The 17,325-nt window shown below is 40.4% G+C and overlaps 1 long non-coding RNA gene across 2 annotated transcripts in view; it reads left to right on the top strand.

Annotated features, from left to right (window-relative positions):
- The window catches only part of LOC108590846 (uncharacterized), a 71,398-nt gene that overhangs the window by 36,185 nt on the left and 17,888 nt on the right, over positions 1 to 17,325 (top strand). For both annotated transcript variants that reach the window (XR_008480155.2, XR_001910561.4), the window contains 3 exons: positions 5,598 to 5,698; positions 6,588 to 6,757; positions 16,701 to 16,846. This is a non-coding gene — a long non-coding RNA (uncharacterized LOC108590846). The remainder of the gene's footprint in view (positions 1 to 5,597; positions 5,699 to 6,587; positions 6,758 to 16,700; positions 16,847 to 17,325) is intronic.

Here is a 17,325-nt window from a genome sequence, read left to right as displayed (position 1 = left end):
TTGGAGGAAGAAAGGTTAACTGTTTTCCCCTCCCTTCCAGTGAAGGAGAAACTGAAAAGCTTGCCAGGTAGACACTGTGGACATTAGCTAAGAGAATTATAAATTTGAGATTCTGAGCACTGCAGCAGTTCCTGCCATTGTCCTTGGACAAGTTATTTAGTTATTGGTTGCCTTGTTTTATCTTCAAAATGATGGGAAATCATGCCTGCTACTTACCTAATCTCTTGGTCTGGGCCAAACAAAGGCATCCAAAGAGGTGCTAATTTTGTAATGTAGATAAAAGACATGTAGAGGTAACACTCTAGTATTATACAGACTGTTTTCATAATTAGCTTAATAGAATTTTTTGGAAGCTGCAGTTTCAATGTATTGTACATTTACTAAAAAGTAAACAGCAGATGAGGCTGGGATGAGCATATCCTCAAGAGCATATAACACTCTTATATCCAAAATCTTTCCTGTAGTTAATAATTTACATGCTTAAATGCAATCCTGTAATTATAATTAAGTCTTATTTATTATGAAAAAATTAATTGACCTGTTGTACAAAAGTGCTATATCAGTTTAATGGATCAAAACCTATTAGACTAGATATTATCATAATTCCAGATGTCAAGGTTTTGGGATGATGGCACTGCAATTATTACACTAGTATCTGTATAGAAAATGGACACAGTGTAGCTGAACAAGATTAATTATATTTTAGCCAATTATTTTTTAGATAAGGTTTACATAACTGTAAAAAATGCACATAACTGTTAGTCAAGGTGCTCTGTCTTCCTCATTGTCTTTCTTGGATTTGGTTCTTGACAGAAGATAGTGCTACAGGCCGCAACTTGCTCTCCCAGATCTCATGTACCAAAAAATTATGAAGGGCATTCTTTTGGCTGACCCCTGCTTTCAGACTTCGGCTGTTTTATCACTGTGAAGATTAGGCATCTAGCTAGAGCCTCCAAAATCCCATTTCTATCAATAGTCTGATGTTCTAACCTTTTGTCCATGTTTATTCAACATATTGGTATCTAGCTGACCATGTGCCTCAATTCATGCAATTGGAAATTTCAAAGTATATAGTTAGAAAGATAGATAGAAAAATAGATAGATAGATGATAGATAGATATAGATAGATAGATATTGTAATGCCTTTGTGGAAGGTGCTTGGGTCATGGGGGTTGTTTCCCGCATACTATTCTTGTGAGTGAGTGAGTGCTCATGAGATCTGATGATTTTATAAGGTCTCTTCCTCCTTTGCTCTCTCTCCTTCCTGCTGCCTTTTGAAGAGGTGCCTGCTTCCTCTTTACCTTCTGCCATGATTGTAAGTATCTTGAGGCCTCCCCAGCCATGCAGAACTATGAGTCAATTAAACCTCTTTTGTTTATTATTTGTTTATTTTAATTTTTTTTGAGATGGAGACTCACTCTGTCACCAGGCTGGAGTGCAGTGGTGCAAACTTGGCTCACTGCAACCTCTGCCTCTTGGGTTCAAGTGATTCTCCTGCCTCAGCTTCCTGAGTAGCTGGGACTATAAGTGTGTGCCACTACATCCAACTAATTTTTGTATTTTTAGTAGAGACGGGATTTCACCACATTGGCCAGGATGGTCTTGATCTCTTGTCCTTGTGATCTGCCCGCCCCAGCCTCCCAAAGTGTTGCGATTACATGTGCGAGCCACCACACTGGCCTCTTTTGTTTATTAATTATCAATTCTCAGATAGTATCTTTATAGCAGTGTGAGAATGGACTAATACAGACACACTAGCTGGCTAGATTCTTATATAGCCAGCTTCATGAGTATGTAGTCTGTGCAGTCATACAGAACTGTGCTTAGAAGGGTCCATCATATGGTAAAATGCTCTGCTATTGCCATCTTGACGTTCTTAATTTTTAACAAAGTGACTGCTGTTTCATTCTTCTCTGGGCCCCACAAATTATATAGGTGGTCTTGACATTTGTTACAAGTTGAGTTTCCCAGGAAGGAGATTCTGAGATGGAGATTAGCAGAGAGGTTTATTGGGATTGCTCTTGATATCACCTTTTGTGAAAGTGAAAGGAAGGAAAAATATTGAGCAAACGAAGGAGCTGATATTCTGATATAAGCAAAGGGAGAAGCTGAGTTCTGATGTGGTCTTGATGGAGACCTCAACAACCCCATAAAAAACTGATGATAGGATGATGTTTCAGAGTTGTTCCAAACTGAGGCGAGGGAGCCAGGCAATTATAAAACTATGTTACCCAGTCACTGGATGTAGGACTTCCCAAGAAGGGAAATGGCGTTGGGAGAGCTGAATCTCTTTTCAGCCAAGGAAATTCCAAAGGCAGCTTACAGTTGAGGGCTGTCTCTCAGCAGCCTGGGGAATGTTGGCAGCACACCACAGCATTCACTTAAACTATCCATTCAGCAATTTAGCCTTTACGTCTTTTTCAAATGCCATTCATCCAATAAACTCAAAACATTCCTTGGCAATTTGTCATTGCAGGGACCTGCTTTATATTAGAAATCTTCATGTCCACTTCCTCCCACAGCTGCTGTGGCTGAGTTGATGCATGTTTACCATATAACTTCCTTTTCTGGGGACAAGGCAGACTAATTTTTCCTTGTATTTAGGTTGCAACTGAGTCCTTGTCAATAGAAGTATAAGTGGCTATAATGTGCTACTTCCCATCTGAGACAGTTAAGTGTGCATATGGATGCTTCCTACTTTTTAATTTTTTCTCCATTGATTGGCTGTAAAAATCTCCAGGACTGGGCAGAGTTACAAGATAGAAGCAGCTCAGGACTGAGTCACCTTTGGAGGAAAGCTTTGAAGAAGAACTGCCTTTACCATATTGGACTGTGAAGAAAGTGACTGAAGCACTGCTCTTCTACTTTAAATCAAACAAAATCAAAACAACTCCATAATATCCTCCAGGAAATGTCAGGCTTTTAATTTCTGCTTGTATTTCCACAAAGCTGTTGGTTCCTCTTGGCCGTCTGCCTTCCCAAGCCAGTCTGCAAATAATAGTTGATGAAAAGCAGTCTTTCATCTACACCTTTATTTACTTTGCACATTTTTCTCCTGCTGTGTTCTCTTAGCAAAACCCAGCTCAAGAGCAATTCAGCAACCCATTTTTTCGACTCCAAGGCCAGAATGGCTATGGATTGCAGGAAACAATCACACAATTTATCTGACTAACATCACTAAAAAGTCATGATTTTCATTTTCAGTGGGGTCTTTAACATTGTCTGGAAGTCCTGGGTCAGAATGCTCCTCAGTTACCTCAAAAACCTTTCCCCAGTTTACCCCTTTCATATGCTCTCTACTCAGTCCCTATTCCAGTCAATCTTGGAAACCTTGCTTTCTTTTCAGAAAAAAAAAAATGCTTTATGAACAATCTTCCTCTGACTTCCTTCATCTATAAACCTTTTAGCCATACTTAAGATATACATGGAGCAGAAGGCATGATTTTGCCCCATTAAATTTTTCTCCTTTGTGTTTTGAAACTAAATTACAAAGTAAGCTTGACTTTGAGTTCCCATTCACCAGGGTTATGAAAACTTCAATTATATCTTTGTGCTGAGGTTGATTGAGGATCCTAGGAACTTGCGTAGGGCCTTGCCCCTTGGAACTTCATCTGCTATGGTTGCTGTTGACACTTCAGGGTCCAAACCTGAAGCCTGTCAGCACCATTATTTTGTTTTGACCTTCGGCTTGTACTCTGAGAGGAGGAGTACTTCTCTGCCTGATGTCCAGCATTCCTAAATGGGCCACATCTCATTCTCCTCTGAGTTTCAGCCATCTCCGGAGATGCTTTCAAAGACCGGGTAGTGGGGAGTGGGTGGCAGTGGCTGTGGGGAGTGTCATCTAGGTTTCTCTCCAGACACGCCAACGCCTTCATGCCTCCCAAGTTGAAGAAAATTCCATCACCATTCTTCTCTATTTCATTCTCATCTCTTAAAGTTACTTGGCCTGTCTCCCTACTTGCCAAAGAAATGACCTAGTATTGACTCTCAGTACATTTCAACTTTCAAACACAAAAACCTAGGGCAGTCTGTCTTCAACAGACTTCTGCTTTATGCTTCCGCTATGCAAGTGTCCCTAAGAAAGAGAACACAAATGCTTGGCCACATCGTTGGAGAGAAAATTGGAGAGGAAAATAAGATCAGATTCCAAATTCATAAATTTGTCACTTATTTTGCCATACTTAATTGCATCTGTCTCCTTCCTGTCTTTAGGCTTAAAACAATTTCTTAAACTTTAACTGTATCTCTTCCCTTTCTTCTCCTCTGAAACCTAATAGGAAATGTCTTTTCTTTTTACAGCATCTTCACTGTTTCTCTCTCATTTTCCCTCACCCTGGAAACATGCTCTAGTCTCTCCTGTCTAAAAATTGCCCTTCAATCCCATGTCCCTCTTGAGGCTTTCCACTTCTCTTTTATAACCAAACATTCTCAGAGCCAGTTTTCACTTCCTTGTCTTGCATTCACTTCTCAAACCCAGTTATCTGCCTTCTCACCATAATTCACTGAAAGCACATCTGCAAAAATGACTTGTGACTTCCAGTTGCCAATGCCAGTAAAGCAAACAAACAAACTTAATTCTTATTTTACTAGACCATCTTAATGCATTTTAAATTACTGTTTGGCTGTCTTTCTAGAGGCTGTATATACAGTTTCTGCTTAACTCCACAGTCTTTCTTTGACCCCTTGTATGGCTCCTCTTCCTTTGGGAGCCTCTTATATGTTGGTGGTTCCGAGGGACTGACCAATAATCACTGCTTTCCTCACTGTGCTCACCCTTCCTGAGTTATTTCATCTACTCCTATTTGTTTTAATAGGTAAAAATGAGGTCAACAACTTATATTCAGAGGTCTACTAAATAAAAAACTCCAATCCTAAGCTTTCTACAAAGGCTCAGATGTTCTTATCCCATGGTTTACTGTGCATTTGTGCTTAGTGAAAAACAAATTTACTCTCGGTGGTCCCCAATAGACATATATGGCAAAGTCCTACCACCTTGTTATGATATCTGCATGTTGCTTTAAAATACTGTCTCATAGGTAGTACAGAAGTGTATATATGACTATTTTAGAGACATTCACCAACCTTGCATAAATAGAATATAAGCGTTTAATGAGATCTATAGGCTGTAACCTTTGGAATGGTGTTCTAAGCTGGATCCCATGGACCTGAAGTGTCCCATGGGCCTCAGGCAGTTCAGATTATTTGATACCATATGATTAAAACAAATACTAGCTAAAGACTATCTCTGGAATGGCTTTATACTTGCCTCAGGTGAAGCTTTTCATGAAAAGTATTTTTGGAGCCAAAGGACAAAGAGCTGAGACCTCATCATTGTTAAAGAACAGGTTGCATGACGGTGCTGTGCCTGTTTGCTAATTTGTGGCAGATTGTACTTGCCACAGCCAGCCAGCACAGGCTGTATCTTCCTCAGAAAGATGTGACCTTGTCATTCTCCCATTAAGACACAGGAGCCTCTTTCTTTACCCTGTTAAATCTGGAGAAGCCCTGTTGGCGTTCTGGTGCTAGAATATGGCAGAAATGACTCTGTGCCAGTTCTGGGCATAGCCCTTAAATGGCCTGGCTATTTCTGTTTCCAGTTGCTATGCTGTGGAAGGCCCAAGCCCCATGGAGAGAATATGCATAGGTGTTCTGGCCCTAGCTGAGCTCTTGGCCAAAGTAAGCATCGAAAACCAGCCATGTGAGTAGTCATCTTGGATATTTACTTCAATCCATCCTCCAGAACCCCAACTGGAATGACCCCTGAAACTCCTCAAGAACAAACAATCCAGCTGAGATTGGTGATATCTCAGAATTATAAGAGATAATAATCAAATTGTTTTCAATCCATTAGGGCTTAGGGTGCTTTGTTATGAAAATGGATAGCCAGAACACTAATAAATGTCTGTCTGTGCTACCGAGTTTGATTTGTTTATAACCTGGCATTGAAGTTTTAGGGAGGTTTAGCCCTTATCCCCCTACCTCTAAACATTCTTGACCACTGAGATATAACAAAAAGAATCTTAGAGTTGTACGTGACCAAATTGACTTGGGTGGGTAAGGTGTTTTCCCCAGTGCTAACACAGCGAGAATTCCAAGGCCCATATCTCAAATATTAGACCTGTGTGATATGGTTTGTGGAATAGCAGAACTGTTGCTTCAGATATGACCTAAGCCACGGGTACTGGCATGACTGAGAGTACAAAAGACAACAAGCCCATAGATTCATAATTCTTTTGTCCTAGTGGGCAAAATTTCCATATACATTGCTAAGGCAGTGCTTTTTAAAATGCATTTCCTTAAGATAAAAGAGACAGGGAGTTTGTCAGCCAGTTACATCCTTATCTTTGCATTGCTCATTTGCTGCTTCAGAAGCGAGCCAAGCAGAAGCAACCTTGCATGAGTCCAAGTCATCACCCATTCTTGAATCTGGACCAGGTGGCCTAATGCAATACATCCACCTGAACACTCCACAGGCATCTCAAATGCACCGTGTTCCAAACAGGCATGTCATATTTCCTCCTCAACATACGGCTATTATTATCTTCTCTATCTCAGTAGGTGTTAATCTCCTTCCACCTGTTCACCAGATTGTTCTTTCTACATCACTCGGCACTTCAAACAGAACTTGAGACCATCTAATATGACTTCGTAAACAGTTTTAGGAATCTCTCCCAAATGCCGTGTCAAGAGTCTGTTCTTGATGGTGGTTCTCCTGGAGCTCCTGGATTCACCTGCCTGCCTCCTCTCAACTAGCGCAGTAAGTTATCCACCATGTAAATCTGACCATGCCATTTCCTAGCCTTAAATCTGTTGTCCTAAAGGCAGTGCACTGGGATCCCTGCCCATCTCCCATGCCTCATTTCTCACCACCCCTGTGGTCTGAACTTTCATGCCGTGTTTTTTTTTAACCTTTTTTTAGAATGCCTTTCCTACTCACCAAGCTCATTCTTTCCTTAGTGCCTTTGCTCACACTGTTCTTTGCTTGGCATAGCTGCTCTCTGTGCCCTTTCCCACCTTCTCTGTCTTCATCTTTAATAGATTCCACCAATTCCTTGAAATATTAGAGCTTTAAAAAGTCCTTATGCATAGGCAACACCCCAGGTCAATTACTACAGAATTTATGTGAGTGAATTAAAAAACACAGGAATCAGAGTTTAACAATCATTTTCCCAGGTGACTTTCATGGAAACTATGGCTGAGAACACTGCTTTAGAGTCAGTTTAATCATCTTCTGTCCAAGGATGCCTTATCTGATATGACACTCCTTTTCTCCCCAGATTGAAATGCTCTTTTATGATCCCATAATGTTCTGTAACATCTCTATTATTGCACATTCTGCAGTGCATTATAATGAGCTGTTTACAAGTTTGTCTCGCTAGAGGATATGAGCTCCTTTAGGGTAGGAGCTGTGGTTTCACTGTAGTTTGTATTTTCAGTATTTAGTGTAGTGACTGGTAGGTACTAAATGTGCAATAAGTCTTTATGAAAGAACAAATGAATGAGAGAATAACTAAGCTTAGGCTAATAAATGTTTTCAGAATATTCATATATAAGTAAGTGAATTGTCCTTCTATGTCACTCCAGTGCTGTTCATTTTTTTGTAAGTTCCAATACACATAATAAATAAGGCTGGAATATAAATAGGGTTAGAATAAATAAAGTATGTTTTGTTAATTTTGGAATAAAGATGATAGGATTTAGATCTGTGTCCCCACAAAATCTCATGTCAAATTGTAATTCCCAATGTTGGAGGTGGGGCCTAGTGGGAGGTGATTGGATCATGGGGTGGATTTCTCATGATCCTCTCGGTGCTGTCGTCCTTGCGATGGTGAATTCTCCTGCGGTCTGGTCATTTACAAGTGTGTAGTACCTCCCCGCAGCTGTTCCTGCTTTTGCCATGTAAGACTCCTGCTTCCCCTTTGCCTTCCAACATGATTGTAAGTATCCTGAGGCCTCCCCAGAAGCTGAGTAGATGCCAATATTATGCTTCTTGTGCAACCTGTAGAACTGTGAGCCAATTAAATTTCTTTTCTTTATAAATTACCAAGTCTCAGGCATTTCTTTATTGAAATATGAGAACAGACTAATACAGAAGATTTTAACAAAGTTGTGCAAACACTGTAGGTTTTGAGGAAGGTCCCCTTGAATAGGTACTGACAGATCCAAGAATGGGACCCAAGCTAGTGAGCTGGCAATGGGAGGTAAGGTCCTGCATCACAGAAAGAAATAGAAAAAGAAAACATTTAGTATTTACTCAATATCTCTGTAGAAAAAAGTCTTTTATTTGCTGTAGGTTTACAAGAAACTTCAAAGGGATGGGCTAGATAGTATATAAATGTGTACTTTCGTATATAAATGTGTACTTTCGAGAGTTGAAATATGTATAAAAAGGACAGTACTAATCTAGAGCAGAACATTGGTAAAATGAGAATGTTTCACAAACATATAAACCTGAAAAACCATACTTGAGACCACTTCAATTCACTACCTCATTTTTCAGCACCCACATTTCAAGTTTCTTTGAACTTCAACCACAAAGTCCCTGTGCCAAGAAGCTTAGTTAATAATAATGGTAAGGGGAACCACAATAGAATGCATATTTTCTTTTCTTTTTTTTTTAATCTTCCAAGATTTTTATTGTTTTCAGTTATACATTTAAGTCTTTAATCCATCTTGGGTTTATTTTTCTATATGGTGTAAGGAAATGGTCTAGTCTCGATCTTCTGCTTATGGTTAGCTTGTTATCCTGGCACCACTCATTAAATGAGTCATTTTCCCATTGCTTTGTTTTTGTCACCTTGGCCAAAGGTCAGATGGTTAGAGGAGTGTGTGGCATTATTTCTGTGCTCTCTATTCTGTTCCATTGGTCTATGTGTCTGTTTTTGTCCCAGTACAATTTGTTTTGATTGCTGCAGCCTTGTAGTATAGGTTGAAGTTAGGTAATGTGATGGCTCCAGCATTGTTTTTTTTTGTTTTCTTTTTTTTTAATTGCATTTTAGCTTTTGGGGTACATGTGCAGAACATGTAAGATAGTTGCATAGGTACACACGTGGCAGTGTGATTTGCTATCTTCCTCCCCTTCACCCATATCTGGCATTTATCCCCATGCTATCCCTCCCCAGCTCCCCTCACCCGCTGTCCCTCCCCTATTCCCCCAATAGACCCCAGTGTGTAGTGCTCCCCTCCCTGTGTCCATGTGTTCTCATTGTTCATCACCCGCCTATAAGTGAGAACATGCGGTATTTCATTTTCTGTTCTTGTGTCAGTTTGCTGAGAATGATGTTCTCCAGATTCATCCATGTCCCTACAAAGGATAGGAACTCATCGTTTTTGATTGCTGCATAATATTCCATGGTGTATATGTGCCACATTTTCCCTGTCCAGTCTATCATTGATGGGCATTTCGGTTGGTTCCAGGTCTTTGCTATTGTAAACAGTGCTTCAGTGAACATTTGTGTACCTGTGTCCTTATGGTAGAACGATTTAGTCCTTTGGATATATACCCAGTAATGGGATTGCTGGGTCAAATGGAATTTCTATTTCTAGGTCCTTGAGGAATCGCCACACTGTCTTCCACAATGGTTGAACTAATTTACACTCCCACCAGCAGTGTAAAAGTATTCCTATTTCTCCACATCCTTTCCAGCATCTGTTGTCTCCAGATTTTTTAATGATCGCCATTTTAACTGGCGTGAGATGGTATCTCAAGGTAGTTTTGATTTGCATTTCTCAGATGACCAGTGGTGATGAGCATTTTTTCATGTTTGTTGGCCTCATGTATGTCTTCTTTTGTAAAGTGTCTGTTCATATCCTTTGCCCATTTTTGAATGGGCTTGTTTGCTTTTTTCTTGTAAATCTGTTTGAGTTCTTTGTAAATTCTGGATATCAGCCCTTTGTCAGATGGGTAAACTGCAAATTTTTTCCCATTCTGTTGGTTGCTGATTCACTCTAGTGACTGTTTCTTTTGCCGTGAAGAAGCTGTGGAGTTTCATTAGGTCCCATTTGTTTATTTTGGCTTTTGCTGCCAATGCTTTTGGTGTTTTGGTCATGAAGTCCTTGCCTACTTCTATGTCCTGAATGATTTTGCCTAGATTTTCTTCTAGGGTTTTTAATGGTGCCAGGTCTTAAGTTTAAGTCTTTAATCCATCTGGAGTTAAGTTTAGTGTAAGGTGTCAGGAAGGGGTCCAGTTTCTGCTTTCTGCACATGGCTAGCCAGTTTTCCCAACACCATTTATTAAACAGGGAATCATTTCCCCCTTGCTTGTTTTTGTCAGGTTTATCAAAGATTGTATGGTTGTAGATATGTTGCGTTGCCTCTGATGCCTCTGTTCTGTTCCATTGGTCTATATCTCTGTGTTGGTGCCAGTACCATGCTGTTTTGATTACTGTAGACTTGTAGTATAGTTTGAAGTCTGGTAGTGTGATGCCTCCCGCTGTGTTCTTTTTGCTTAGAATTGACTTGGCTATGCGGGCTCTCTTTTGGTTCCATATGAAGTTCAAGGTGGTTTTTTCCAGTACTGTGAAGAAAGTCACTGGAAGCTTGATGGGGATAGCATTCAGTCTGTAAATTACTTTGGGCAGTATGGCCATTTTCACAATATTGATTCTTCCTAACCATGAACATGGAATGTTTCTCCATCTGTTCATGTCCTCTCTTATTTTGTTGAGCAGTGGTTTGTAGTTCTCCTTGAAGAGGTCCCTTACGTTCCTTGTTAGTGGTATTCCTAGGTATTTTATTCTCTTTGTAGCAACTGTGAATGGCAGTTCGTTCTTGATTTGGCTCTCTTTGAGTCTGTTATTGGTGTATAGGAATGCTTGTGATTTTTGCACATTGATTTTATATCCTGAGACTTTGCTGAAGTTGCTTATCAGTTTCAGGAGTTTTTGGGTTGAGACGATGGTGTCTTCTAGATATACTATCATGTCGTCTGCAAATAGAGACAATTTGGCTTCCTCCTTTCCTATTTGAATACCCTTTATTTCTTTTTCTTGCCTGATTGCTCTGGCTAGAACTTCCAGTACTATATTGAATAGGAGTGGTGAGAGAGGGCATCCTTGTCTAGTGCCAGATTTCAAAGGGAATGCTTCCAGTTTTTGCCCATTCAGTATGATATTGGCTGTTGGTTTGTCGTAAATAGCTTTTATTATTTTGAGATACATTCCATTAATACCGAGTTTATTGAGGGTTTTTAGCATAAAGGGCTGTTGAATTATGTCAAAGGCCTTCTCTGCATCAATTGAGATAATCATATGCTTTCTGTTTTTGGTTCTGTTTATGTGGTGAATTACGTTTATAGACCTGCGTATGTTGAACCAACCTTGTATCCCCGGGATGAATCCGACTTGATCATAGTGGATAAGCTTTTTGATGTGCTGTTGCAATCGGCTTGCCAGTATTTTATTGAAGATTTTTGCATCTATGTTCATCATGGATATTGGCCTGAAGTTTTCTTTTCTTGTTGAGTCTCTGCCAGGTTTTGGTATCAGGATGATGTTGGTCTCATAAAATGATTTGGGAAGGATTCCCTCTTATTGGAGTATTTGGAACAGTTTCAGAAGGAATGAATGCTAAGAGTTCCTCTTTGTGTGTCTGATAGAATTCGGCTGTGAACCCATCTGGACCTGGGCTTTTTTTGGGTGGTAGGCTCTTAACTGCTGCCTCAACTTCAGACCTTGTTATTGGTGTATTCATAGTTTCTACTTCCTCCTGGTTTAGACTTGGGAGGACACAAGTGTCCAGGAATTTATCCATTTCTTCCAGGTTTACTAATTTATGTGCATAGAGTTGTTTGTAATATTCTCTGATGATGGTTTGAATTTCTGTGGAATCTGTGGTGATTTCCCCTTTATCATTTTTTATTGCATCTATTTGGTTATTCTCTCTTTTCTTTTTTATCAATCTGGCTAGTGGTCTATTTTGTTGATCTTTTCAAAAAACCAGCTCTTGGATTTATTGATTTTTTGAAGGGTTTTTTGTGTCTCTATCTCCTTCATTTCTGCTCTGATCTTAGTTATTTCTTGTCTTCTGCTAGATTTTGAATTTTTTTTTATCTTGCTTCTCCAGCTCTTTCAATTTTGACGTTAGGGTGTCAATTTTGGGTCTCTTCACTCTTCTCATATGGGCACTTATTGCTATATATTTTCCTCTAGAGACTGCTTTAAATGTGTCCCAGAGATTCTGGTATGTTGTGTCTTCATTCTTGTTGGTTTTGAAGAACTTCTTTATTTCTGCCTTCATTTCATTGTTTATCCAGTCAACATTCAAGAGCCAGTTGTTCAGTTTCCATGAGGCTGTATGGTTCTGGGTTGGTTTCTGAATTCTGAGTTCTAACTTGATTGCACTATGGTCTGAGAGACTGTTTGTTATGATTTCTGTTGTTTTGCATTTGCTGAGGAGTGATTTACTTCCAATTATGTGGTCAATTTTAGAGTAGGTGTGATGTGGTGCTGAGAAGAATGTATATTCTGTGGATTTGGGGTGGAGAGTTCTGTAAATGTCTATCAGGTTTGCTTGTTCCAGGTCTGAGTTCAAGTCCTGGATATCCTTGTTAATTTTCTGTCTGGTTGATCTGTCTAATATTGACAGTGGAGTGTTAAAGTCTCCCAATATTACTGTGTGGGAGTCTAAGTCTCTTTGTAAGTCATTAATAATTTGCCTTATATATCTGGGTGCTCCTGTATTGGGTCCATATATATTTAGGGCCGTTAGCTCTTCTTGCTGTATCGATCCTTTTACCATTATGTAATGTCCTTCTTTGTCTGTTTTGATCTTTGTTGCTTTAAGGTCTATTTTATCAGAGATGAGAATTGCAACTCATGCTTTTTTTCTGCTCTCCATTTGCTTGGTAAATCTTCCTCCATCCCTTTATTTTGAGCCTTTGTGTATCCTTGCATGTGAGATGGGTTTCATGGATACAGCACACTGACGGGTTCTGGCTTTTTATCTAATTTGCCAGTCTGTGTCTTTTGATTGGTGCATTTAGCCCATTTACATTTAGGGTTAATATTGTTATGTGTGAATTTGATACTGCCATTTTGATGCTAGCTGGCTGTTTTGCCCGTTAGTTGATGTAGATTCTTTATTTTATTGATGCTCTTTAGCATTTGGTATGTATTTGGAATGACTGGTACTGATTGTTACTTTCTATGTGTAGTGCCTCTTTCAGGAGCTCTTGTAAAGCAGGCCTGGTGTTGACAAAAATCTCTGAGTACTTGCTTTTTCGCAAAGGATTTTATTTTTCCTTCACTTATGAGGCTCAGTTTGGCTGGATATGAAATTCTGGGTTGAAAGTTCTTTTCTTTAAGGATGTTGAATATTTGCCCCCACTCTCTTCTGGCTTGTAGGGTTTCTGCCGAGAGATCTGCTGTGAGTCTGATGGGCTTCCCTTTGTGGGTGACCCGACCTTTCTCTCTGGCTGCCCGTAGCATTTTCTCCTTCATTTCAACCCTGGTGAATCGGATGATTATGTGCCTTGGGGTTGATCTTCTTGCAGAATATTTTTGTGGTTTTCTCTGTATTTCCTGGACTTGAATATTGGCCTGCCTTGCTAGGTTGGGGAAATTTTCCTGGATAATATCCTGAAGAGTATTTTCCAGCTTGGATTCAATTTCTTCGTCACATTCAGGTACACCTATCAAATGTAGATTAGGTCTCTTCACATAGTCCCACATTTCTTGGAGACTTTGTTCATTCCTTTTTGTGCTTTTTTCTTTAATCTTGCCTTCTCATTTTATTTCATTGAATTGTTCTTCAACTTCTGATATCCTTTTTTTTTGCTTGGTCAATTCAGCTGTTGAAGTTTGTGCATGCTTTGCGAAGTTCTCGTGTTGTGTTTTTCAGCTCCTTCAATTCACTCATATTTCTCTCTAAGCTGTCCATTCTTGTTATCATTTCCTCAAATCTTTTTTCAATGTTCTTAGTTTCTTTGCATTGAGTTAGAACATGTTCTTTTAGCTCATGGAAGTTTCTCATTACCCACCTTCTGAAGTCTGATTCTGTCATTTCATCACACTCATTCTTCATCCATCTTTGTTCCCTTGCTGGTGAGGAGTTGTGGTTTCTTGTAGGAGGCAAGGTGTTCTGGTTTCAGGTGTTTTCCTTCTTTTTACACTGGTTTCTTTCCATCTTTGTGGATTTATCCACCTTTCGTCTGAGTAGTTGCTGATTTTCCGATTGGGTCTCTGAGTGGACGTCCAGATTGTTGATGATGAAGTATTTCTGTTTCTTAGTTTTCCTTCTAACAGTCTGGCCCCTCTGCTGTAGGACTGCTGAGGTCCACTCTAGGCCTTGCTTGCCTGGGGTACACCTGTAGCAGCTGTGGAACAGTGAGGGTTGCTACCAGTTTCTTCTTCTGCTATCTTTGTCCCAGAATGTTGCCCACCAAATGTCAGTCTGATCAGTCCTTTGTGAGGTGACTGTTTGGATATATGGGGTCAGGGAGCTGCTTGAAGAGACTCTGTACTTCATACTTGAGGAGATAGTCTGTACTTTATAGTAGCTCAAGTGCTGAGCTGTGAGCTCCGTTGTTCATTCAGGGCTGCTGGGCAGGTACATTTATGTCTGCTGCAGCAGAACTCATAAAGCCCCTTTTTTCCCTGAGGTGCTCTGTCCCGGGGGATTAGGGTTTTATTTGTGAGTATCCGTTGCACTGTCCTGCCCAGAAAGGAGGCAGTCTAATTGCTGCCTGCCTGTAGTGGCTATGCTGAGCTGCCATGGGCTCCACCCTGTTGCCGTGGGCTCCACCCTGCTGTCTTGGGCTCTGCCCTGCTGTTGTGGGCTCTGCCCTGCTGCCCTGTGTAATTCCCTGTAGTCCTGTTTATATGGGTATGGTTAGAGCTGCCGTGGTGATGGTGGCCTGCCTCTGTAGTGGCAGACTCTCTCTGTTATGGCAGGTTGCCTCGGCAATGGCAGGCTGCGTAGGGGTCGAGTGCCTTGGTAATGGCGGACGTCCCTCCCCCTCCAAGCTGCACCATCCTGGGTTCAGCTGTGCATGCCGTGAAACTCTCAAGCCCTAGCATTTCCAATTGCTGTTTTGTTTGTTTTTGTGGGGGTGTGACCCGCTGAGCCTGATCACCTGGCTCCCTGCCTCAGAGCCCTTTTTTTTTTGTTTAAGTTGAATGGTTGACTCTCTCCCAGGTGTTCTAGTTATGCTGAAAGGGTGCCGAGATCTGTATGATTTCCCATGCAGCGACCCACTGTGCCGGCTGGAACAATGTTGCTGCCCAGGAATCTCCTAGCCTGGCTTTCTGTTTAAGTCCTGTTTAATCAGATGAATGTGCTAATCTGCCAAAATCTCCAATTGCCAATTTAACAGAGCAACCAAACCAGTGTATCTTGTATGGAGTGCCGCTGCACTGCGGCCCTGGCCCAAACAACTGCGCCAGCCCAAACAGCCGCGCTGGCGGCCTGTGGGGTTCCTGCACCTGGGAATCTCCTGGTCTGTGGGCAATAAAAATCTGTCTGGAAATGCAGCGTCCTCTCACCCTCTGTGCTTTCACTGGGAGCTGCAATCCTGAGTTGGTCCTACAGCGCCATCTTCTCAGAATACATATTTTCAGCATCAGTTTTGTGCCAGATATTGTCCAAAGATCTTTATGTGCGTATGTCATCTAATCTTCCCAAGGATAATGGTTAACTCCTTATCCTCACTTTTTTAAGATGAAGTGCCCAAGGCTTAGGGAAAGTAAGTTGTTTGGCCAAGGTTGGTAGAACTAGGATTTAAATGAATATTTTTCTGGTTTTAACACATTCTGCCTTCCTAATAGGTAAGATTAAACATATATATCAGTGATAAGGTTTAGATTGTGATATATAGTATAAGAAATTTAAAAAGTCCATGAGAGATTATACTATAAAATTTTACTTCTAACCAAGGTTGCAGAAGCAGACATCATGGGGAAGATAATATTTGTTAATAAGTCTAACATGAGGAGTAGAATTTTTGCTATTGTTCTGAGTTTATTAACGTCCCTGAAATTTTTTCTTTAGAAAGTACTTATTATAGTCACATTCTGCATAAAGACATTTTGGTCAATGATGGACCACGTAAATAATACACCCATAAGATTATAATACCATATTTTTGCTGTACTTTTTCTATGTTTAAATGCACAAATACTTACCATTGTGTTTCAGTGGCCTACAGTATCCAGTATAGTAACATGCCATGTGGGTTTGTAGCCTAGGAGCAATAGGCTATACCAGGGGTCCCGAACTCCTGGGCCATGGACCAGTACCAGTCTGTGGCCTGTTAGGAACTGGGCCACACAACAGGAGGTGAGCAGTGGGCAAGTGGCATTACCGCCTGAGCTCTACTTCCTGTTTTAGATTAACAGCAGCATTAAATTCTTATAGGAATCCTAACCCTACTGTGAATTGTGCATTCAAGGGATCTAGGTTGTGCACTCCTTATGAGAATCTAACTAATGCCTGATGATCTGAGGTCAAAGAGTTTCATCCCAAGACCATTCCCACTCCCCACTACCATCAGTGAAAAAATTGTCTTCCATGAAACTGGTCCCTGGTGTCAAAAATTTGGGGACTGCTGGGCTATACCATATAACCTAGGTGTGCAGGAGGCAATACCGTCTGGATTTGTGTGAGTTTCATGTTTGCACAATGATAAAATTGCCTAATGATGCATTTCTCAGAATGTATCCCAGTCATTAAATGACATATTGCTGTATATTTGGATTTACAGAAGACCTGTGTGGGAGACCAGAATATGCCTTACCATAGCATGAAGGACTGTTGAGTTGAAGGCGTTAAAGAAGAAATGATATAGCAGAACTTTCTGCCCTCCCTCTATTTGCCTAAAAGCTGGACATAGATTTATAAACACAAAAGGTATTCTGGCCCTACCCTTTGTTCTTCTCCCCAGCAAGAACCAAGGTTAACCACTGAAGACAACTTTAGATCCTCATCTGCCTGGAGATGATACCAGAGGAATTTATATTAACAATCTTTACTCACTAGCCTTTATCTGCCATATATTTACCTTATCCCACATTGCAGTCATAGAAACTCAAAGTTATTTTCGTTTGTGTTGTTACTTCTCTTAGAATTTACTATTCTTTGTTAAAAATGCTATCTATAAAAGCCAGAATTCAAAGCCACCTCTTGGAACATTACTCATTCTCTGGGTGTCTTCCATATGTATGTGAAATATACATGTTAACAAACTTCTGTTTGTTTTTCTCTTGTTAATCTGTATTTTGTAACAAGTCTGTGTTCTAATCACAAATCTATGAATGTTATTATTTTCCCCGTAAACTTGCAAACAATACACATAGAATTTGTGTATATCCTTCACCCAATTTTCCTTC

Source organism: Callithrix jacchus, chromosome 3, assembly GCF_049354715.1.
Source record: "Callithrix jacchus isolate 240 chromosome 3, calJac240_pri, whole genome shotgun sequence".
Lineage (NCBI taxonomy): Eukaryota > Metazoa > Chordata > Mammalia > Primates > Cebidae > Callithrix > Callithrix jacchus.
This window is presented reverse-complemented; position numbering and strand designations above follow the sequence as displayed.